This window comes from Mustela putorius, unplaced genomic scaffold (genome assembly GCF_011764305.1).
Source record: "Mustela putorius furo isolate JIRA1106 unplaced genomic scaffold, ASM1176430v1.1 tig00537227_pilon_pilon_pilon, whole genome shotgun sequence".
NCBI lineage: Eukaryota > Metazoa > Chordata > Mammalia > Carnivora > Mustelidae > Mustela > Mustela putorius.
This window is the reverse complement of record NW_025422368.1, coordinates 28,125,197-28,149,583: the sequence shown is the minus strand read 5'-3', so window position 1 is coordinate 28,149,583 and position 24,387 is coordinate 28,125,197. Positions and strand designations below refer to the sequence as shown.

Below are 24,387 nucleotides of genomic sequence, written 5' to 3'. Positions count from 1 at the left end.
TCAAACATCACCCTACTACCTCCATTTCTCATTTAAGAAACACAAACCATATTGTGTTTCCCCACCCTGCAAAATGAAGACCCTAGAGCTTCCTCCCTCTACTTGATGTTTCCAAACTCTCATCTCCTTTCTGTTCCCTGTGCCTTTACTTTAACATTGTCAAGAATAACACATGTGGTCAGCTCTGTGAACATTCCATCAGGAGAAGCCTAAATGGTTATAAGATCGATGCCATCTACTGGTGAAGCCATGAAATCTCACAATTAGGAAAAAAGAAAAAGGAATAAAAACATGTATTGAGGACCTCCTATGAATCAAGCACTAAAGGCACATTAACACATTTAAATATTAATGAGTATAATTAAAAGTTTCATGCTTCAATAATTTTAGAATATACTGAGTTAATGATAACTCACACAAGTGCAGGATCTCTAATGTGATGGTGTACGCTGCTGATCTCTTCAAAAGATGAGTAACTTTATTTGGCAGACTTATTTGGCATTAAATCCACTTTGTATTAACAAGTCTTGGACCTAGGTAATTTTATTTGCAGTGTATTAGGAAAATACAATTTTATCTTCCTCCTTTATACATTTTTGTTATCCTATATGTCAGCTTCTGGTATCAAGCTTACGCAGTTTTGTAAAGTTAACTAGAAAACGATTTCGTTTTTAAAGTTCTGGAACAGATCTTTCTTTGAAAGAATGTTTTAGCCTTTTAAAGAAATAATACTTTGAAAAGTTTTTGATTGGTTATTTTAACTTTTTAAAAATATCTGCTTAGTGATTCAACTTTGAAAATTTGTTTTTTCCTAGAAAAATCTTCTAGTTTGTTTAAAGATTTTTTAATTATATAAAATTAGAGAAAGTAAGCTTAGATTATATTCTTTTCTCATTCCTAGTTTTATACTCGGGTTTTTCATTTTTGTGGATTTTGCTTGACAGAGACTTGGCTGAAATTTTTGGAGAAATGGCTTTTGGATTCTGTTTCTCAGTCGCCTATTTAATATTTATTTATTTTTAATTAATATTTATTTCTTACTTTCCTTCTTTCTTTAGGGATGCTTAAAAAAAATCTTTACCTAAATTCTTGACTTGTAAGCTTATAATTACATGCTCTAGCTTAATAATGAAAACATTAATATCTTTTAATGTAAAAATTTGTATATAATTAAAAGGTTTGCCATGCTGCAGTACCAATGATGTTTCCAAATTGTTTACAAATACACTCTGGATTTTCTATTAGATTCAAATATCCTCTTTGCTCTGAAAGGAAAATGACTTAAAATTTCTCTGTTTGGGGACGCCTGGGTGGCTCAGTTGGTTGGGCAGCTGCCTTCGGTTCAGGTCATGATCCCAGCGTCCTGGGATCGAGTCCCACATCAGGATCCTTGCTCCACAGGGAGCCTGCTTCTCCCTCTGACTCTGCCTTCCACTCTGTCTGCCTGTGCTCACTCTTACTCGCTCTCTCTCTGACAAATAAATAAATAAAATCTTTAAAAAAAAAATTTCTCTGTTTGGATATTTTAATTTAAATTTGTCTTTTATTTTTCAGATTGATCACATTTATAGTGAGGGAATGTAGCTTATTCAATTTATCCTTTTGGAAATTAATTGAGGACTTAAACCAAAGAAATCAATTTATGAATATTAAGTACAGGTTTTGAAAATAAAGTATGTTCATTGATTGTAAGACTATATTAAATATATATTTACCAAATCAGACCAATTAATTATGCCATTCACATATTTTGACACTTATTTTCTTTACTGTTTTTTAAAGCTTGAGAGTAATCGTATATTAAAATCTTTTCATATGATTGAATGAGTTTTGTGAATTGCTTCCAATTTTTCCAAAGTTTTCATTTGTAGAATTTAATGTGTTTTATAGCTATTATGTATTTGTGATATATAGACTTGATTTTTAAAAATGTATTGTAGTTAATATTTTTTTTGAATTTTATTATAATAATATTGCCACTTCTGCTGTCTATATTGGTTATGTTTACTTGATATATTTTTGGCCCTGCCTTTACTTTTTTTAAATTTTTTTGTGTCCTGTTTAAGGTTAGAAATTTATTAACAGGATAAAATTGGATTTTTTTCTGTACTTTATCTAAAATTTTTTCTATTAGCAAATATATTTGTCATACTTGATGTTTGATTTTCCTTCTTTTATATTATTTATTCCATTTTGTTTTATGTTTTCTTCCTTGTGTTTTCCTTTATTCTTCCATATGCTATCTGTGCTATATTTTTGCTTTTATTTTGTTTTTTTGTTGTTGTTGTTGTTGTTTTTAAGATGTTGTTTATTTGTCAGAGAGAAAGAGAGAGCACAAGCAGGGGGAGAACCAGGTAGAGGGAGAAGCAGGCTCCCTCCCAGGACCCTGGGATCATGACCTGAGTTGAATGCAAACTTTTAACCAACTGAGCCACCCAGGCATCCCTATATTTTTGCTTTTTGTTCTTACTAACAACATGGAAGTTATAACCACTCCTTTAGCAATTTGAAAAATATTTTACAATTGGTTATCCTAAAGTTATCCCCAAATTATATAAATATGCATTAATACTATTTTTCTCTTCTTAAAAATGCAAAACATCAAGTAATGCTTTCCATTGACTCTTTGTATGAGGTTAAACATTTAAAATGTTAACCTTAAACGTCTTGAATGTAAGACCTGAAACCATAAAACTACTAGAAGAAAACATAAGGGGAGAGCTCCTTGGCACTAGTCTTTTTTTTTTTCTTCCAAAGATTTTATTTATTTATTTGACAGAGAGAGAATGAGAGAGAGAGAGAGAGAGAGAGAGAGAGAGAGATTACAGGCAGGCAGAGAGGCAGGCAGAGAGAGGGAGGGAAGCAGGCTTCCTGCCGAGCGGAGAGCCTGATGTGGGGCTTGATCCCAGGACCCTAAGATCATGACCTGAGCCGAAGGCAGAGGCTCAACCCACTGAGCCACCCAGGTGCCCTGACAGTAGTCTCGACAGTAATTTTTTGGATTTGACACCAAAAGCAAAGGCAACTTAAGCAAAGATAAGCAAGTGGGATGACATCAAACTAGAGTGCTTCTGCACAGCAAAAGAAAAACACAACAAAATGAACAGGCAACCTATAAAATGGGAGAATGTATTTGTAAATCATATATCTGATAAAGGGATTAATAGTCAAAATATATAATGAATTCATACAACTCACAGCAACAAAATAAACAATCCAATTAAAAAATGGGCAGAAGACGGGCGCCTGGGTGGCTCAGTGGGTTAAGCCGCTGCCTTCGGCTCAGGTCATGATCTCAGGGTCCTGGGATCGAGTCCCGCATCGGGCTCTCTGCTCAGCAGGGAGCCTGCTTCCTTCTCTCTCTCTCTGCCTGCCTCTCAGTGTACTTGTAATTTCTCTCTGTCAAATAAATAAATGAAATCTTTAAAAAAAAAAAATGGGCAGAAGAACTGAGCAGAAATTTTACCAAGGAAGACATACAGATTTCCATCAAGAAAATGAAAAGATGTTCAATATCACTAATCATCAGGAAAATGAAAATCAAATCCACAATGAGATATCTCTTCACACTTTGTTAGAATGGCTATCATCAAAAGGCAAGTGGTAACGGGCATGACAGGGATGTGGAGAAAAGGAAACCCATGTAAACTATTGGTGAGAATATAAATATATGCAGCCATGACAGAAAACAGTGTGGACGTTCCTCAAAAATTTTGAAATACAACCACCATATGATTCAGCAGTTCCATGTCTGGTATATATTCAAAGGAAATGAAAACAGGATATTGAAAAGATACCTATATTTCCATGTTCATGTTCATCACAGCATTATTCATATAGATAAGATTTGGAAGCAACCCAAGTGTCCATCAGTGGATGAATGGATAAAGAAGATGTGGTATACACCTGCTATATATGATGGGATATAATTCAGCCAGGAGAAAGAAGAGGACCTTGCCCTGTGTGACACCATGGATGGACTTTGAGGGCATTACGCTAACTGACATAAGCCAAAGAGAGAAAGACAAATACTATATGGTATCACTTACGTGTGAAACCTGAACAAAAAAAAAATTAAATTCATAGAATCAGAGTAGAAGAATGGTTGCCAGGGGTTAGAGGGTGGGGAAGATTGAGAGAGGTTGGTAAAAGGTTACAGATTTTAAAAGGGTAAGAAGAAAGATCTGAGGATCTAATATAAAACGTGGTGATTATTATCGATACTGTATTGTATAATTGAAATTGCTAAGAGAATAGAACTTAAGTGTTCTCACCCACAAAAATGAGGTTATGGTTGTGTTAATTAAGTAGATGAGGGATTCTTTAGATATATATCAAACAATCACCATTATGTATATTTGGGATATCTTACTATTTTATATGTCAATTTTACCTCGGTAGACCTACCACTTGTTTCAATTTAAAAAATAAAACTACAGAGGGAGACAAACCATAAGTGACTCTTAATCTCACAAAACAAACTGAGGGTTGCTGGGGGGAGGGGGCTTGGGAGAAGGGGGGTGGGGTTATGGACATTGGGGGGGGGTGTGCTTTGGTGAGTGCTGTGGGATGTGTGGACCTGGCGATTCACGGACCTGTACCCCTGGGGATAAAAATATATGTTTATAAAAAATAAAAAATTTAAAAATAAATAAATAAAATAAAACCACAAAAAATTGTCTTTACTTTCTATCTCCTCTCCCCATCACAATTCCAAGATTGTTTTACTAATGTAATCAAAGATGTAAGATGTAAATTATTAATAAATTACTTTTGTGTGTCTTGTCTTTGCTATATAAACAAATCCACAAGGAAAATTTAAAGCATACACCCTTTTGCCTGTATTTATATCTTTAAAATAGATTCCTAGAGATAGAGGGTTTTAAATATACTAACCAGTGGCATTCCAAAAGGGAAAGACAATAGAACATCACACAAACTGCATTTGATAAATTAGCTGTTTAAAACGTCCCTAATTTGTCAATTTTATACATTAAAAATGGCATATCAGTGTTTTGATTTTTATTCTTTTTGCTAGTGTGTTAAAACTCGTATGTTACAACTCGTATGTCTACTGGTCACATCTCTTATAGGTTATGTTCACAGCCTTGAATATTATTTATCTTGGTAGTTATTAATACTAACTGTGAATGTGTTCCGTGTGTAATATTTTTTCTAATTTGGGGGTGGAATTAGTTTGCTAGACCTGCCACAATAAAATACCACCAACTGCGTGGCTTGAACAATGGACATTTATCTTCCCACAGTCCTGGGAACTGGAAGTCCATTATCAAAGTGTTATCAGGTTTGCTTTCTCTGGAGGGCTCCCTTTTAGCTTGCAGAGAGCTGCCTTCTCCAGGTCTTTGTGTGGTTTTTTTTTTGTGTACATGTGTATCCCTGGTGTCTCTTCCGCTATCCTAATATCCTGCTTTTATAAGGATATCAGCCAGATTAGATTTGAGCCCACCCTAATGGCCTCATTTTAACTTAGTCACCTCTTGGAAGGTTCTATCTCCAAGTACTGTCACATTCTGGGATACTGGGGTTAGAGCTTCACGTACTGCAGAGAACTCATTATGGTAGTAGGGCTGACCAAGGAAAGCAGAATACGCACTACCATAGTAATCAGAGTGCCGGCAATCTGGGTGGTTTCAGAAGTCATCAGTTAACAGATAGGAGGGTAGGACCACAGAAGCAAAAGCTCTCGTGGTCCACAAAGTCAGGTTACCTACTAACTGTGGGGGGTTGCTAGGCCGGCGCCCTGACTCACCGCCAGTACCTGTCATTGGCCAACCTGAGTTGAGATTCAAGGCCTCTGAAGTTCAAGGTAGACTAACCTAGGATAAAAACTGGTGTAAGAAACTCTGATAACTTTGTGAATAGAGCACCCGCACTGATCCAACATATAATTTTTGGCTATACATATATATATATAGCCAAAAACATATATATATATATGTCTCTTTACAGCAGTTATTCCTCCTTAATATATCAATATATATCCTCTTGCTAACTTATTTGTTGCCTGCAAGTTCCATATATATATATATATATATATATATATATATTTTTTTTTTTTTAAATGTGACCATGGCCTTCCCAGGCCTTACATAACTTAAACACAGCTACCTCTCACTCTCATTTCCTCCTCTCTTCCCCTCTCACTCTGCTCCACTCAGGCCTCCCTCATGTTCCTCCAGCACATCAAGCAGCCTCTATATCAGGGTCTCTGCATTTCCTGAGCCCTCTCTGGAAGATTTTGCCCCTATGACTTGACCCCTCACTCTCTCTTTGTTCAAACATTGGCCCTTAGAGAACTTCCATGAAAACCCTATTTAGAATAGGATGTGTGACCCCTTTCTATTCCATTAATCTTACTTATGTCTCTTTACAGCAGTTATTCCTCCTTAATATATCAATATATATCCTCTTGCTAACTTATTTGTTGCCTGCAAGTTCCACAATGTGTCAAGAAGTAGTTGTCCCCCACTGTAACTATCTTGGCACAGAATGGGTACCCAGTGACTGAAAGACTGAAACATCCCAGATTTGAGAGAAGTGTCTAGAGGTTAGAATAGAAGTCTTCTTCTCCATTAAATAACAAAACAAAAACAAACAAAAAAATTTTGTCCGTTAAAAAAAAAATGTGTAAATAAATATCACATACCAGAAGCTAACAAACTCTCGAACCAAACTTTGACATGAATTTTTACAGAATTAAGGTATTATTTACAACTAATTGGGCTTTACTACTGAGGTTATTCGGTCGTACCTACACTTAAGAGCTTCTAACAGATTGCATTTTTTCTAACATTCAGCTTCCCACATCTTGACGGCCCAATCTCAGGTTATGCAGTGCTTAAGGCCAGGTCTGGCTTGGATTAAATCCACGTTTTAAAAATTCAGGCACTGATTTATTTCATGCCTAAGGCCAGTGTGATTGGAACATACTCCATGCTTCATAAGCAAAATCCAGAGTAGTAAAATATTCCAATTCCAAGACAGAAAAGTATTCAGGAGGCTAACAAGTGCATCTGTTTTGCCTTATTCAGAAATGCATATTAAAAACAACAACAATAACAAAAACAACAAACCCACCAGAACCCTGGCCATTTTGAAAGGATTTCTCCTCCTGCAATTCTTCATGTGATGAGTGTTTATTGTACATTTGTAAACGGAGTCTTTGCCATGAGGTATCTGGGTCTGGATTGCCTGGGAGCTGGCAAAATGCCGTGTCTGTACATGGACATGACCTCCCCTACTCTCCTGTCCACCCCACCATACTTGAGGGAATGCAGTCCCTCTCACTTCAGGGGTGCCCTGCTTCTTTGCCTTCATCAGAACATTCTACAGTCCCTAGGAATTTGTCATAGAGCCACAGGCATCAGTACCCGCTCTTGTGGCCCTATTCCTGAATGCTTCCTCCTGCCGGTTATTTCTGGGCTTCCGATTCCTCCAACTTGGAGAAACAAGATAGCTAAAGCACTTGACTTCTGTACACAGGATGCTTATTAAAGACCTGTGTCTTAAATAAAGTTCTGCTTCAGTATCCAGCTTTTTTTTCTTTTTCTTATATTGCCTTCCACTAGATGGTGAGTTCCTTTTTCTCAAGCTATTAAAGCAAAAAAAATGGGGGAAAGAGAACAACTCCTTCTTGATCTTACAGCTCCCTCTAGTTACTATTTTATCCTTCTTTTATTATACCCTAGTTCCCAAAAATATTCTGTAGAATATTATTTTTCATCAATCGCTAAGTATAGGCATTGTGTTCCTATAAACATATACCTTCAATTAATGATCTGAACAATCAAGATACGTAAATAATGATTCCTGTGTTAAAGATGAGAGGGACACTGAGGCTTAAAGAAGTTAACTAATTTTCACAAAGTCATAAGAGTCTACAGAGCCAACCCTGGGTTCAAATCTAACTTCTGGTGGCTTTCTTAAAATTAGATGACATTCCTATCTTCCTTTCCTATACAACCACCAGTCCTATTGGATTAGCGCCCCATCCTTATGACCTCATTTAACCTTTATTACTTCCTAAGAACATAATCTCCAAAAGCAGCTATACTGAGTGTTAGGGCTTCAATATATGCATTTTGGGACAACACAGTTCAGTTTAGCACCTCTTTTTAATGTAAGAGTGAATGACCAGACACACTGACCATAATAATAATTTAAAGTAACAGCAGCACAATGTGCCCACATTGTTTTTTAAATTGGGATAAAATTTACATACCATAAAATTCATTATTTTAAAGTGTTCAATTCAGTGGGTTTTTAAATATATTGAAAGAACCATGCAAACATCATCACTGTTCATTTTAGAACAACACTACCCCCCAAAAAACCCCACTCATTAGCAGTCACTCCTCACACTCTCTCCTGCTGCTGCCCCTGTCAACCACTAATCTATTTTTTTGTCTTGATGAATTTGTCTATTCTGAGCTTTCACATAACTGGAAATATTAAAAAATGTCAACTTTTGTGGCCACAATTGTTTTAAAAAAATACTTCAAATATTTCTTGTGTTTAATCTTCCTAACAACTTATAAGGCAGGCATTATTATTATTTAACAGATGAGAAAAAGTGAGATATGGTTTAGGAACTTAACTGGGTCCCAGTGTTCCTAAGTGGAAGAGCTAGACTTGAAGCCTAGGTAATCTGTATTCAGTCTGTGAGCTCAAAGGTAATATGAGTTTCTCCTTCAAGGAGCTTCATCAAAATTTATCTCCAGAGTGATTAAGAATGGAAAGAATATCAGTTGGAGTCTGGGGGGGGAAATAGAATATCTATGGTCGAGTGAATGATATTTAAGGTGGCATGACCAATATGGAGTAGGGTCTCATTCTGAGGTGAGAGTGGAAGCCGATTCAACTTCTTGGAAGAGAATGGGCTATTGGAACTATGGTCAATAGTGTAGACAATGGTATAGACTAGGATCATTTCTAAAGTGGAGCATGATAAAGAAAAGGAATGAGATTATGTTCAAGATTCACATGTATTTGAAGGAAATAACAAAGTAAGATTAATTATTAATTAATAAGACTAATAAGAATGCAGTTACCACCTGTGTTCTTTTCCTATTGCTACTATACAAAGTATCACAGATCAGTGGTTTGCCCTAGCACAAATTTATTCTCTTCTGGCTGTTGAAGTCCCAAGTCTGAAATCAGTTTCACTGGGATAAAATCAAGGTATTGGCAGGGCTGGCTCCTTTGGAGACTTTGAGAGTAGAGTCTGTTTTCTGGATCTTCTCAGCTCTAGTAACTTGTATTCTGAGGCTTCTGGCCTCTTTCTCCATGTCAAAATGTGTTGCTGCATCTGTGCTACCACAGCATCACCTTCTTCTCTGAGTGTGACTATACTACACTACACTACAACCTGGCTCTACTCCCTTCTTAAAGAATACTTCCAATTGCAGTTAGAACCAACCCAAATTGTCCAGGATACCCTCCCTATGTTAAGATCCTTAATCACATTTGCACAGTCTCTTTTGCCACATAAGTGAACATTTACAGGTTCCAGTGATGAGGACTGGATATCTTTGGGGGCCACCATTGAGTTTCCCATGTCATCATTCTCCACTGCCTTTCAAATTTCTTTTATATATTACATAAATTCCACAAGGGGCATTGCTCAGATAGCAAATCCCAAGACACCATTTGAACTTCTATTTAATCACTCACTGTTTTATTCAACAGATATTTGATGGATATCTACTAGGTATCCAGAACTGTGTTAGCCCACCATAGATATAGTCCGGCCTCCGTGGAACTCACAGGTCACATTATCCCCTTTATTAAATAATGTACACCCTTCTCCTTACTCCTTTTCTTGCTTCTGTGAGTTTGCCCTTCATTGTCCAGTCTTGCCTTCCTTACCCTAAACCAGGTAGCCTGACTTTGTCAGAGGACGGGGCAAGAGTAGAATTCATTTAAACACATAACATGAATAGCATGATTCGTTTATTAGCATTAGAAACCTCAGATGGAGTTTTCTTCTTCAGTTATTACTTTTACTTCACCTAACCTGAAGGTTACATGGAAATTTAATATCCTAGGCATGGGTTAAATTTGGGACGGCCCCTAATCTCCTTTGAATAGGGATTAGTGACTGTATAAATATTGCCCAAGAAAGAGCTGATCTTTGGAGAATGATGGCTGCTTTTACCGCAAACGGCTAAATGAGTACTTGGATGTGTGAACTGTTGATAGTATTCATCTTTACAGATAGGAGTCTGCTTCCATCTACTGGCTGGAGAATTTCACAATCAAGACCACACAGGTAATTTCTACTTGGGTTTTTGTATTTGTTTCTGAGTTAAAGGCATAAGGTCCACTCTTGCCTACTAGGCCTTCTTTACTCCCAAACTAACCAGCTCTTTCTGGTCCTGCCTTCCAGAGTGGGTGATTACACTAACAAGTGTGCTGTCTTATGAAAATTGTTAGGTAGCTACAGAGAACCAAGTATCTCAGAGGACATATGAATCCAGAAGGAAGTCTGTGGAATACAGAACACACTTAGAGGACCCTGAGGAAAAGGAGCAAGATAATCAAAGGAGGTAAGGGCATGACTGGAATTTCAGGGGGCCGAGGTTAGCCATTGCTGAGGACAGGAGAATTCTGTTGCTCCAAAGACAGTCTTGGGGATTGTAACTAGCCTTTGTTATGTCCTGTGAGAGCAAACAGCTTGAAAATTCTCTAGGATAGTTGTGATTTCCAGAACAAAATATTTATTTTACTGTCAGAAATGTTAAGAATCTTTTAGAAAACAGGGTTAGTTAGGATTTCTATTACAGAAAACCAAATGTTATACTTATGCTATTCAAGAGAACACACACTTTTTGCCATTTGAGTGTGAAAAATATTATTCCGAGTTTGAGCCAAAGAGACCTAGAAAGAACTGAGGGGAAGATTTGAATCATTTGAAATATATTAGAGCACTCTGTCACAAAGTCTTACAGAATTAGCATGAACATAGTCTATGATCAAATAAGTGCAAAAATGAAACAGTGGGATTTCATTTTGCAATTAATTGTCCAAGATTGAAGGAATATATGTTTGATGGGTAAGAATTAAGAGGTGCAATGTATTTGGAGGCACTGTTACTAATCCTTTTAGAAGGTAATCTTGAAAAGTGAACTTTGAAAAGTTTATATTCTGATTTAGTCATTTTGTTTCTAGGATATACACCATAGAAATAATCATGGATACGTTTAAATATTTACATAAAAATATATTCCTTACAGTATTGTTTAATCAGAAAAGGTCTATTATAATAGTTACCATATATTCAGTAGTTGCAATGTTTCTGACATTGTGCTTGATCCTTGATCTTGAGAGACAGCAGGAAAATAAAGGAAGAGAAAAGAGAAGGAAAAGAGAGGAATACTATAAGAAAAGAGAAATTAAAAAAAATAAAAGAAAATAAAAAGAAAATAGAAGTAATAGGGTATTCATTGCCTATTCCCTATGTTTCCTAACAACCTATAATTTGGTATTTCAGGCCTTAGAAAGAGTTAGATTAAAGGTGGAAGCCTTAAAAATGGTGTAAGATTCTGTGACCCTCGTAGGAAAAGGGCATTTTTCCCTTTGCTGCATTTCAGCCATGATACAGACTGATAATCCTGAAGTTATGCTGCCCAGTAAGGCAGACCCTGTAGTTACATGTGGCTACTTACATCTAAATTAAAGAAAATAAGAAACTCAGTTGTTCGGTCACACAAGCCACATTTGAAGTGTTCCCTAACCACATACAACTAGTTGCTACCACATTTGAGAATACACTTATAGAACATTTGCATCATCATAGGAAGTGCTGTTACATAGCACTGCTCTGAAGGCTCAACACAAATAAATAACTGTGAGTTCTATGCCTTTTTGAGCCGTGGGAAAGATCTATTCCATTTCATGTCCATCACCCCATCTTGTACCTGGTATTTATTATCACTGGGAAATTGTTTCAAAATAATAAAATTAGATTTCTACTTTCCCCCATCATCTCATTCCCTCACTTACTCTCCATATACCCTTCTTCCTGCCTCATTGGACTTTTAATTTATTGGTCCCTCTATTTTCTCCTTATCCATTGATGTCCAATAAACATAATGAACTATGGTGATTATATAGGTACTCTGATAATCTGCATTACTTTAAAGAAATTCTAGTCATGGTTTGCTAAGTTTTTATAACGAGTAATGAAGAATTTTATCAAATGCATTTTTTGTACCTTTTAAAATGATAATATAAATTTAGAGGATTTTCCTCTTTACTCGATCAATGCAGTCAATTACCTTGATTGATTTTTAAATGTTAAGCTATTGGTAATTTTAAAATCTCAGAAAACTAGAAATAGAAGGGAACCTCTTTAGCCTGTGTATACAGAAACCTACAGCTAGCATCATTCTTTAAAAAAAAAAAAAAAAATCATTTATTTATTTATTTATTATTTATTTAGAGAGCAGGGGGAGAGACAGAAAAGGAGAAGGAACATTTCAAGCAGATTCTGCATTCACTATAGAACCCAAAGTGGGACTCAATCTCACCACCCTGACATCATGACCTGATCTAAAATCAAGAGTTGGACACTTGACCAACTGAGTCACACAGGTGCCTGCTAGCATGATAATTTTTTTTTATTAACATATAATGTATTATTTGCTTCAAGGGTATAGGTCTGTAAATCATCAGTCTTACACAGTTCACAGCACTCACAATAGCACATATCCTCCCCAATGTCCATAACCCAGACACCCTATCCTTCCCCATGCCCCCATACCCCAGCAACCTTCAGTTTGTTTCCTGAGATTAAAAGTCTCTTCTAGTTTGTCTCCTTCCCAATCCCATCTTGTTTCATTTTTTTCCCTCTCTATCCCCCACACCCCCCTGCTCTGCCTCTCAAATTCCTCATATCAGAGAAATCATATGATAATTGTCTTTCTCCTATGGACTTATTTTTCTTAGCATAATACCCTCTAGTTCCATCCACATCATTGAAAATGACAAGATTTCAGGGTTTTTTTGATGGCTGCAAAATATTCCATTGCATATATATACACCACATCTACTTTATCCTTTCATCTGTTTATGGACATCTAGGCTCTTTCCATAGCTTGGCTATTGTGGACATTGCTGCTATAAACATTTTGTATGTGCCTCCTTCAGATCACTACATATGTATCTTTAGGATAAATATCCAGGAGTGCAATTTCTGGGTTGTAGGGTAGCTCTATTTTCAACTTTTTTAGGAATCTCCATACTGTTTTCCAGAGTGGCTAAACCAGTTTGCATTCCCACAAGTGGTGTAGGAGAGTGCCCCTTTCTCTGCATCCTGACCAACATCTGTTGTTTCCTGACTTGTTAATTTTAGCTATTCTGACTAGTGTGAGATGGTATCTCACTGTGGTTTTGGTTTGTATTTCACTGATGCTGAGTGATATTGAGCACTTTTTCATGTGTCTGTTAGCCATTTGGATGTCTTCTTTGTGGAAATGTCTGTTCATGTCTTCTGCACATTTCTTGATTAGATTATTTGTCCTTGGGTGTTGAGTTTCATAAGTTCTTTATACATTTTGGATACTAGTCCTTTATCTGATATGTCATTTGAAAATATCTTCTTTCATCCTGTCACTTGTCTTTTGGTTTTGTTGACTATTTCCTTTGCTGTGCAAAAGCTTTTGATCTTGATGAAGTTTCAATAGTTCTTTTTTGCCCTTGCTTCCCTTGCTTTTGGCAATGTTTCTAGGAAGAAGTTGCTGCGGCTGATGTCGAAGAGGTTGCTGGCTGTGTTCTCCTCAAGGATTTTGATGGGTTCCTTTCTCACATTGAGGTCTTTCATCCATTTGGAGTCTGTTTTTGTGGTGTGTGTAAGGAAATGGTCCAGTTTCATTCTTCTGCATGTGGCTGTCCAAGTTTCCCAACACCATTTGTTGAAAAGACCGTCTTTCTTCCATTGGACATTCTTTCCTGCTTTGTCAAAGATTAGTTGACAATAGAGTTGAGGGTTCATTTCTAGGCTCCCTATTCTGTTCCATTGATCTATGTGTCTGTTTTTGTGCCAATACCATACTGTCTTGATGATTACAGCTTTATAATAGGATTTGAAGTCTGCAATTGTGATGCCACTGACTTTGGTTTTCTTTTTCAACATTCCTCTTGCTATTCAGGGTCTTTTCTGGTTCCATATAAATTTTAGGATTATTTGTTCCATTTCTTTGAAAAAAAGTGATGGTATTTTGATAGGGATTGCATTAAACATGTAGATTGCTTTAGGTAGCATAGACATTTTCACAGTATTTGTTCTTCCAATCCACAAGAATGGAACGTTTTTCCATTTCTTTGTGTCTTCCTCAATTTCTTTCATGAGTACTTATAGTTTTCTGAGTAGAGATTCTTTGTCTCTTTGGTTAGGTTTATTCCTAGGTAGCTTATGGTTTGGGGTGCAATTTTAAATGGGATCGACTCTTTAATTTTTCTTTCTTCTGTCTTGCTGTTGGTATATAGAAATGCAACTGATTTCTGTGCATTGATTTTATATACTGAATACTTTACTGAATTCCTGTATGAGTTCTAGCAGTTTTGGGGTAGAGTCTTTTGAGTTTTCCACATAAAGTATCATATCATCTACAAAGAGTGAGAGTTGGACTTCTTTGCTGATTAGGATGCCTTTAATTTCTTTTTGTTGCCTGATTGCTGAGGTTAGGCCTTCTAATACTATATTGAATAGCAGTAGTGATAGTGGACAGCCCTGCCGTGTTCCTGATCGTAGGGGAAAAACTCTCAGTTTTTCCCCATTGAAAATGATATCCACTATGTGTTTTTCTTAGATGGCTTTTATGGTATTGAGATATGTACCCTCTGTCCCTACACTGTGAAGAGTTTTGATCAAGAAAGGATGCTGTGCTTTGTCAAATATTTTTTCAGCATCTATTCAGAGTATCATATGGTTCCTGTTCTTTCTTTTATTACTGTATTGTGTCACATTGGTTGATTTGCTGATGTTGAACCAACCTTGCCACCCAAGAATAAATCCCACTTGGTTGTGGTGAATAATCCTTTTAATGTACTGTTGGATACTATTGGCTAGTATTTTTGCATCTATGTTCACCAAGGATATTGGTCTGTAATTCTTTTTGATGGGGTCATTGTCTGGTTTTGGGATCAAGGTAATGCTAGCCTCATAAGATGAGTTTGGAAGTTTTCCTTCCATTTCTCTTTTTTAGAACAGTTTCAGGAGAATAGAAAGAAGTAATTCTTCTTTAAATGTTTGGTAGAATTCCCCTGGGAAGCCATCTGGTCCTGGGCTCTTTGTTTTTTGGGAGATTTTTTATTATGGCTTAAATCGCCTTACTGGTTATGTGTCTGCTCAGGTTTTCTATTTATTTCTGGTTCAGTTTTGATAGTTTATGTCTTTAGGAATGCATCCCTTTCTTCCAGATTGTCAAATTTGCTAGTGTATGGTTGTTCATAATATGTTCTTATAATTGTTTGTATTTCTATGGTGTTGGTTGTGATCTCTCCTCTTTCATTCATGATTTTATTTTTTGGAGTCCTTTCTTTTTTCTTTTTGATAAGTCTGGCCAGGGGTTTATCATTCTTATTAATTCTTTCAAAGAACCAGCTCCTAGTTTTGTTGATTTGTTCTATCGTTTTTTTGGTTTCTATTTCATTGATTTCTTCTCTGATTTTATTAGTTCTCTTCTCCTGCTGGGTTTAGGCTTTCTTTGCTGTTCTTTCTCCTGCTCCTTTAGGTGTAGGGTTAAGTTGTGTACTTGAGACTTTTCTTGTTTCTTGAGAAAGGGTTGTACTGTTCTATGCTTTCCTCTCAGGACCACCTTTACTATGTCCCAAAGATTCTGAACAGTTGTGTTTTCATTTTAATTTGTTTCCATAATTTTTTCAATTCTTCTTTAATTTCCTGGTTGACCCCTTCATTCTTTAGTAGGATGCTCTTTAGCCTCCATTATTTGATTTCTTTCCAACTTTCCTCTTGTGGTTGAGTTCTAGTTTCAAAGCATTGTTGTCTGAAAATATGCAGGGAAGGATCCCAATCTTTTGACATTGGTTGAGAGCTGATTTGTGACCCAGGATGTGATCTGTTCTGGAGAATGTTCCATGTGCATTAGAGAGGAATGTGTATTCTGTTGCTTTGGGATGGGATGTTCTGATGTTCTGATTATATCTGTGATGTCCATCTGGTCCAGTGTGCCATTTAAAGCATTTATTTCCTTGTTGATCTTCTACTTAGATGATCTGTCCATTTCAGTGAGGGAGGTTGTTAAAGTCCCCTACTATTATTGTATTATTGTCAATGTGTTTCTTTGATTTTGTTATTAATTTGTTTATTTAATTTGCTGCTCCCATGTTAGGGGCATAAATATTTAAAATTGTTAGAACTTCTTGTTAGACAGACCCTTTGAATATGATATAGTATCCTTCCTCATTTCTCATTATAGTCTTTGGCTTAAAATCTAATTTATCTGATAGAACAATCACCACCCCAGCTTTCTTTTAATGTCCATTAGCATGGTAAATTGTTTTCCACCACCTCATGTTCAATCTGGAGGTATCTTTGGGTCTAAAATGAGTTTCTTGCAGAGAGCATTTCAATGGGTCTTGTTTTTTTTTAATCCATTCTGATGCCCTGTGTCTTTTGACTGGAGCATTGAGCCCATTTACATTCAGAGTAACTATTGAAAGATATGAATTTCGTGCCATTGTACTCCCTGTAAAGTGACTGTTACTGTATACTGTCTCTGTTCCTTTCTGATCTACTACTTTTAGGCTTTCTCTTTGCTTAGAGGACCCCTTTCCATATTTCCTGTAGGGTTGGTCTGGTATTCACAAAATCTTTTTTGTTTGTCCTGGAAGTTTTTATCTCTCCTTCTATTTTCAATGACAGCCTAGCTGGATATAGTATTCTTGGCTGCATATATTTCTTGTTTAATGCTCTAAATATATCATGCCAGTCCTTTCTGGCCTACCAGGTCTCTGCAGATAGGTCTGCTCCCACTCTAATACTTCTACTATTGTATGTTACAGATCTCTTGTCCAAGCTGCTTTCAGGATTTTCTCTTTGTTACTGAGACTTGTAAGTTTTACTGTTAGATGATGGGGTATTGACCCATTTTTATCGATTTTGGGGGGGGGGTCTGTGCCTCCTGGATTTTGATGCTGTTCCCTTCACCAAATTAGGGAAGTTCTCTGCTATAATTTGCTCCAATATACCTTCTGCCCCTGTGTCTCTTTCTTCTTCTTCTGGGATCCCAATTATTCTAATATTGTTTCATCTTATGGTGTCACTTATCTCTCAAATTCTCCCCTCATGGTCCAGTAGTTGTTTGTCTCTCTGTTTCTCAGCTTCTTTATTCTCCATCATTTGGTCTTCTGTATCACTAATTCTCTCTTCTGCCTCATTTAGCCTAGCAGTAATAGCCTCCATTTTTTATTATACCTCATTAATAGCTCTTTTGACTTCAGCTTGGTTAGTTTTAGTGATAAGTAAATAAAAGTAAATAATAAATAAGTAAATAAGTAAATAAACCTTATCACTTAGTGATAAGTTCTTTTATTTCTCCAGAAAGGAATTTTATTTCTCTAGGAAGGGATTCTCTAGTATGTTCCATGCTTTTTTTGAGCCTAGCTAGCACCTTGATAATCATCATTCTGAGCTCTAGTTCTGACACCTTACTAATGTATGTATTGATTAGTTACCTAGCCATCAGTATTGCCTTTTGTTCTTTTTCTTCTGAGCTGTGTTTTTCAACCTTGTCATTTTATCCAAATAAGGATAGATGAATTAGAGAACAAAATATTAAAAGCGTAGCAATGACCCCAGAAAAAAAATACACTAACCAAATTGGAAGAGAACCAAAACCAGGGGAAGAAGAAAGGGGGGGGGAGTAAAATATATACATACATATATATCCACATATCTATATAAGTATATAGATACCTGGTGAATAGAACAGATCCACACATTTGATTTTGGGTGTCTTTTGGTCTATTAGAAGAAACTGCCTCCCAAAACTTTAAAGAAAGAAAAACTTACATATATACAAAAATGAGGGTAAACATGATGAAGGGATGAAATATGACTGTAAAGATGAAAATTTTAAAAGATTCTTAAAAAGGAATTGATAAGAAGTTGGTTGAAAAGAAAGAAAAAAAGAGTAAAGAATGATCAGGCTGGAGATTAGAACATAGCCATGCATGAGATTTAGGATATATTTTGATCTGTTAGAAAAAACTATATCCCCGAATTCTATTTATTTATTTAAAGATTTAATTAAGGCATATATGCCTCCTCACATTATTGTATATGCATGTGTGTGTGTGTATATATATACATAGACACACACACATACAGTGCTATGTAATAGCTAGTATTCATCAATACCATATTGGAATTGTACCAAACTATCAAGTAAAAAAAATTTATACTTTTAAAGATTTATTTATTTATTTGACAGAGAGAGCACAAGCAGGGGGAGCAGCAGAGGGAGAGGGAGAAGCAGGCTCCAGGAGCCTAGACTCAGGGAATCTGAGCAGAAGGCAGATGCTTAACTGACTGAGCCCCCCAGGTGCCTCCCAAAAGAACATATTTTATCTTAAATGCTAAAGGACACATTTTAAAAACTATTTTTGAATTATTTTCTATTTGGAAATGCTAAAGGACACATTTTAAAAACTATTTTTGAATTATTTTCTATTTGGAAATGCTAAAGGACACATTTTAAAAACTATTTTTGAATTATTTTCTATTTGGAGGAGTTTTAACTATCTTGGATAATCCATTATAATTTTGAATAAAAAAATATTATGCAACCAACACAACCAAATATGTTATTCTCAGAAACAAAGCTTAATAATTAAACTTCTATGTAAAAATAATTTATAAATTCTGAGAAATTATTAATATAATATAGTGTAAAGTCTGACTTTTTTTTTCTCTAATTGAATTGTTTGGCTTAAACTTTGATTACCAAAGCATTCGTTTCAAAGAGGCATCCACTTCAAAGAGAGCTATCTCAAATAAACACACTGCCAGCCACCAGCTAGGTGAAGAGCTAGGCCACTGTCCCCAGCACTGAGGCATCTTTGTTTTAGCAATCTTGGTTGACTTCAATAACTGACCTTTTGGGTCATTTTTGTTTTTCTTTTCCTGAGTTTTATGCTTTCACTCTTACATTTGAAATTCACCAATGAAAGGGAGCTGGCTAAGGCCCTAATCTCAACCCCAATAAAAGCAGAGCCCCAGGCTTTGAACTCTCTCCTTCTACTCATGACCTTGCTCCATGGCCCCATGTGTGCTGTGTAAATTCCAGGTCCTATAAGAAATAAACCTTTATTTTTTCAAAGTTCCCTGATTGTTATTGCTGAGGGATATCTTGAAATCATAATGAGAACCAGCCAGAGGGGTCCAACTGTAACATTGGTTGTTAATAGACTGAGACTGGCACAAAATATATAACTTTAAAAATACCAGAATCTGGAACAGACTGCTAGGATAGCTAGTTAATTTTCTTTTATCTGCCTAGGACAATGACCTAGTAAGATGGTTAATCATCATTGAACTGATTTTTTTAAAAAAAGCTAACTATTTAAAGAGAGGCTTTAACAACAGATAAAGGATAGACTTGTAGCTGCCGCTGTAAGATTCTAAGTCCAGGTAAGAACCTTTGACATTCTGTAATTTCAGGGTTTCTTCTATGTGGGAAACTGCCACATATTTCAAGGGAAAAAATTTTCAGATGGAAATGATAAGTATTAAACATTTTATGCTTTCTGTCTTCTACACACTTAGGTTTAAGCCCTTAAAGCTCATTAAGTATTCCTTCTGGAGATAGGTGAATCTCAGGTTTATATACTCTTAAAGATAAAATACAGAAAATAAGACATTTGTAATTTAAAAATAAAGTTTGAAACCCTTTTCCTATTACATTCTAGGTAAGTGGAACTTCAAGTTTAAAAAATGGATCTCTGGTTACCTTTTCAAAATATACCACAAGGCAATTATTTTCACTAACTACATGGGATAATTAGATTTATTCCTTATTTTTTTGAGTCCATCTTAACTGGATAATATGAGGCAGAGTGTTAGTTAGCAAACATTAAGAAATGGGATGTGTCTCAAAGTCATTTACCTACCTCTACATTCCTGTTTCAATTTGTTTGACTGATTCAAGGTAAGAAAAAAGAAGTTTTCTAGATAATTTTGTCTTTGATCGAATGAGAAAAAAAAAAATTGCTCAGCATGGTTTCTGGCAAAAACCAAGAATTTAATAAATATTATTTCCCTTCTCCAATTCAGGAAGGTGGCTACCTTATAAGACAGTTGTTATTGTCAAAGGAGGTAGAAAATGGGGGAAAGTCCACCCATAAAATGTCAGCAAATTAGTAAATTTGTTTTTCCTTTTTTTCCTCCTTGGTTCCATGGATGCATAGTACAAACTGGGTCACGTGGCTTGTACTATTTTTCAGTGGCTTCCGAACAGTAAAATCTTGATGCAGGTAAGGAGAGGCTGGTGAGATCCAGCTCTCCTCTCCAGCCCAATCAAACTAAGCAGAACTGGGCTGTTCTGTTGAAGGAAGAATTGCAGTGCCTGTCTCACTGCCTGTGGTCCTGTTTTATAAACATATCATTTCTCCCAGATTTATTTAAATGTCAGTTTTGGGGGACTCTAAGGAAAAAAATATGTCCAGAGAAAAATAAGTTAAATTCTCCTCGTCAGGCTTAAAATGTCATGATGAAGTAGAAAGTGGGGTTTTAAAGCCAAACCTAAATGGATAGTCCAACTTTGTAATTACTCTGGAGTTACCTATTATAATTTAGCTGTTCTCAGAAACGAAAGTGCCTACATTTCCCACTTTTTGTCAACATATTTTTTTCTCAATTATCTAGGAGAGAGATATGGAATATTGACCTGTCTGGGTAAGTAGTGGAAATAATAGGGAAAATTAATGACTGTGTTACATGTTATATCCTCTAGTGGAGCAAAAGTGTGGAGAGGTGTTTTTCAGCTGGGAGTAACTGGAGAAATACCTAGGAAGGGTGATTTGGGGCAGAATTACAACCAAGAAATGAGGAAGAACATTACAGGTTAAGAAGGAATATAGAAGGGCAAGGTATTCTAGGGAAAGGTGGTTCCACAAGGCTGAAGGAGCTTATGGGTGTCTTGGGAAATGAGACTAAAAACAAGGGCTGTGTTTATTCATAAATAACCTCAAATAGGAAATGTGAGTTTTATTCTATACACTATAGGAGAACTTGAAAGATTCTGAAGGTAGATATGATAGTTATAAAACAGGAAGAAGGCTGAAAGGATAATCAGCATTTAATCAGTTGCAGTAAACAGGACTAGACTGGTCAGGTAATGGCCTTCAAGAGTTCTTGTTCAGTAGCTAAAAAACCCACCCAACCAAGCAAGCAAAACTAAAGCTAAAGGGCATATACATACCTTGTCAATGATTCAGAGAGAGATCTGTAATAATAGAATTAAGTGGTAAAAAATGACTTTCTAACATTTAAATTCTGGGGAAGGATACCGAAGGAGGTATTCATGAAAAAAACAAACAAACATGAAACTTATCAAAGGACTGCTTATGATGTTGGGACCACCCAACTAATAATTTCTTCCTTACTCCACTCCATTCAGTAACTGAATAGGTACAGGCATGTTTGGAACACATGCAAAAAAGTGGAATAACGGGCACCTGGGTGGCTCAGTGGGTTAAGCCGCTGCCTTCGGCTCAGGTCATGATCTCAGGGTCCTGGGATCGAGTCCCGCATCGGGCTCTCTGCTCAGCAGGGGGCCTGCTTCCCTCTCTCTCTCTGTCTGCCTTTCCATCTACTTGTGATTTCTCTCTGTCAAATAAATAAATAAAATCTTTAAAAAAAAAAGTGGAATAACTAGGATTTACTTAGATGTACATAGATATGGATTTTTGCATTGATGCATATGTTTATATACACAAGTGATAATATCTTTAGATATTTATCATTTCTATATCCTGCATTGTACATTAAATTGGTATTATATATATTCATCATCTTTATATATTTATAAAATAGGGACTCAATGAATCCTTATTGAATAAATTGACACATAAAATATATAGTTAACTCTCATTATTCATGGATTCAGTATTTGTGAAGTTGCTTTCGCATTAAAATTTATTTTTAACCCACCAATCAATGTTGCTCTTTTGTGGTCATTTATATGCCTGACAGAGTGACAAAAATCAGAATTGTCCAACATACATAGTCCCCACTGAGGTCAGATAAGATGTGGCTCTGCATCCTTGTTTTATCTTTCATATTGTAAATGAGAATGCCATATCTTTTTCATTTTTGTGCTTTTTTTTTTTTGGATGATTTTGCTGTTTAATCAGCTCCCAAGAGTATTGTAAAGAGCTGGTCGGTGTGCGTAAGTGTAAGAAGGCTGTAATGCACATGATGGAAAGAATATATGAGTACCAGAAGCTTCCTTCAGGCATTAATTTAAAATTAATGGATCAACAATATATTTTAATTAGATGTCTTTAAACAGAAGCACACAGAAACAAGGTTGTAAATTGATTGTTTGATAAAAATGCTGTAACCAGAGATATACAGGAACCTAACCCTATGAGAAATAGGGTTAGGGTCCCTATAGAGAACAAACAGTGTTCAGGTTTCACTGTTTGCAGCAACGTTATAGAACACGGGTACTACAAATAATAAGAATCAATGTAATTATGCAGCCTTATTAATTATCTGTCTATGCTTATTTGTGTTTCTATATATAAATATCTTAGATATATAAGTATGTATTATTCAGATATGTATGAATGTGAATACATTTTCTAAACCTCAGTGAAGAACCTACTATTAACGAACAAATCTAAGGAACAAATTGCTCATTTTACTACTCTTTAATATAGAGGCTTAGTGAAATAAGTCAGTCAGAGAAAGCAAATACCATATGATTTCACTCCTGTGTGGGATTTAGGAAACAAAACAAATGAGCAAAGGGAAAAAAGAGAGAGAAGCAAACCAAGCAACAGATTCTTTTTTTTTTTTTTTTAATTTTTTATTTTTTATAAACATATATTTTTATCCCCAGGGGTACAGGTCTGTGAATCACCAGGTTTACACACTTCACAGCACTCACCAAATCACATACCCTCCCCAATGTCCATAATCCCACCCCCTTCTCCCAAACCCCCTCCCCCCGGCAACCCTCAGTTTGTTTTGTGAGATTAAGAGTCACTTATGGTTTGTCTCCCTCCCAATCCCATCTTGTTTCATTTATTCTTCTTCTACCCACTTAAGCCTCCATGTTGCATCACCACTTCCTCATATCAGGGAGATCATATGATAGTTGTCTTTCTCTGCTTGACTTATTTCGCTAAGCATGATACGCTCTAGTTCCATCCATGTTGTTGCAAATGGCAAGATTTCATTTCTTTTGATGGCTGCATAGTATTCCATTGTGTATATATACCACATCTTCTTGATCCATTCATCTGTTGATGGACATCTAGGTTCTTTCCATAGTTTGGCTATTGTGGACATTGCTGCTATAAACATTCGGGTGCATGTGTCCCTTTGGATCACTACATTTGTATCTTTAGGGTAAATACCCAATAGTGCAATTGCTGGGTCATAGGGCAGTTCTATTTTCAACATTTTGAGGAACCTCCATGCTGTTTTCCAGAGTGGCTGCACCAGCTTGCATTCCCACCAACAGTGTAGGAGGGTTCCCCTTTCTCCGCATCCTCGCCAGCATCTGTCATTTCCTGACTTGTTGATTTTAGCCATTCTGACTGGTGTGAGGTGATATCTCATTGTGGTTTTGATTTGTATTTCCCTGATGCCGAGTGATATGGAGCACTTTTTCATGTGTCTGTTCGCCATCTGGATGTCTTCTTTGCAGAAATGTCTGTTCATGTCTTCTGCCCATTTCTTGATTGGATTATTTGTTCTTTGGGTGTTGAGTTTGCTAAGTTCTTTATAGATTCTGGACACTAGTCCTTTATCTGATATGTCGTTTGCAAATATCTTCTCCCATTCTGTCAGTTGTCTTTTGATTTTGTTAACTGTTTCCTTTGCTGTGCAAAAGCTTTTGATCTTGATGAAATCCCAGTAGTTCATTTTTGCCCTTGCTTCCCTTGCCTTTTGCGTTGTTCCTAGGAAGATGTTGCTGCGGCAGAGGTCAAAGAAGTTGCTGCCTGTGTTCTCCTCAAGGATTTTGATGGATTCCTTTCGCACATTGAGGTCCTTCATCCATTTTGAGTCTATTTTTGTGTGTGGTGTAAGGAAATGGTCCAATTTCATTTTTCTGCATGTGACTGTCCAATTTTCCCAGCACCATTTATTGAAAAGGCTGTCTTTTTTCC

General features: G+C 36.2%; 1 protein-coding gene across 3 annotated transcripts in view; it reads left to right on the top strand.

The window, feature by feature from the left end:
- Positions 1-10,440: 10,440 nt before the first annotated feature.
- SLCO1B3 (solute carrier organic anion transporter family member 1B3) overlaps positions 10,441-24,387 on the top strand; it is a 65,832-nt gene continuing 51,885 nt past the window's right edge. The window contains exons 1-2 of one of the 3 annotated variants that reach the window (XM_004755723.1): positions 19,649-19,675; positions 20,909-20,938. The gene's annotated coding sequence lies outside the window, so the exon portion shown is untranslated. Of the gene's footprint in view, positions 10,569-19,589; positions 19,676-20,908; positions 20,939-24,387 lie in introns of those variants that run through there. The other 2 variants (XM_004755724.3, XM_004755722.3) reach the window with 2 other exon arrangements.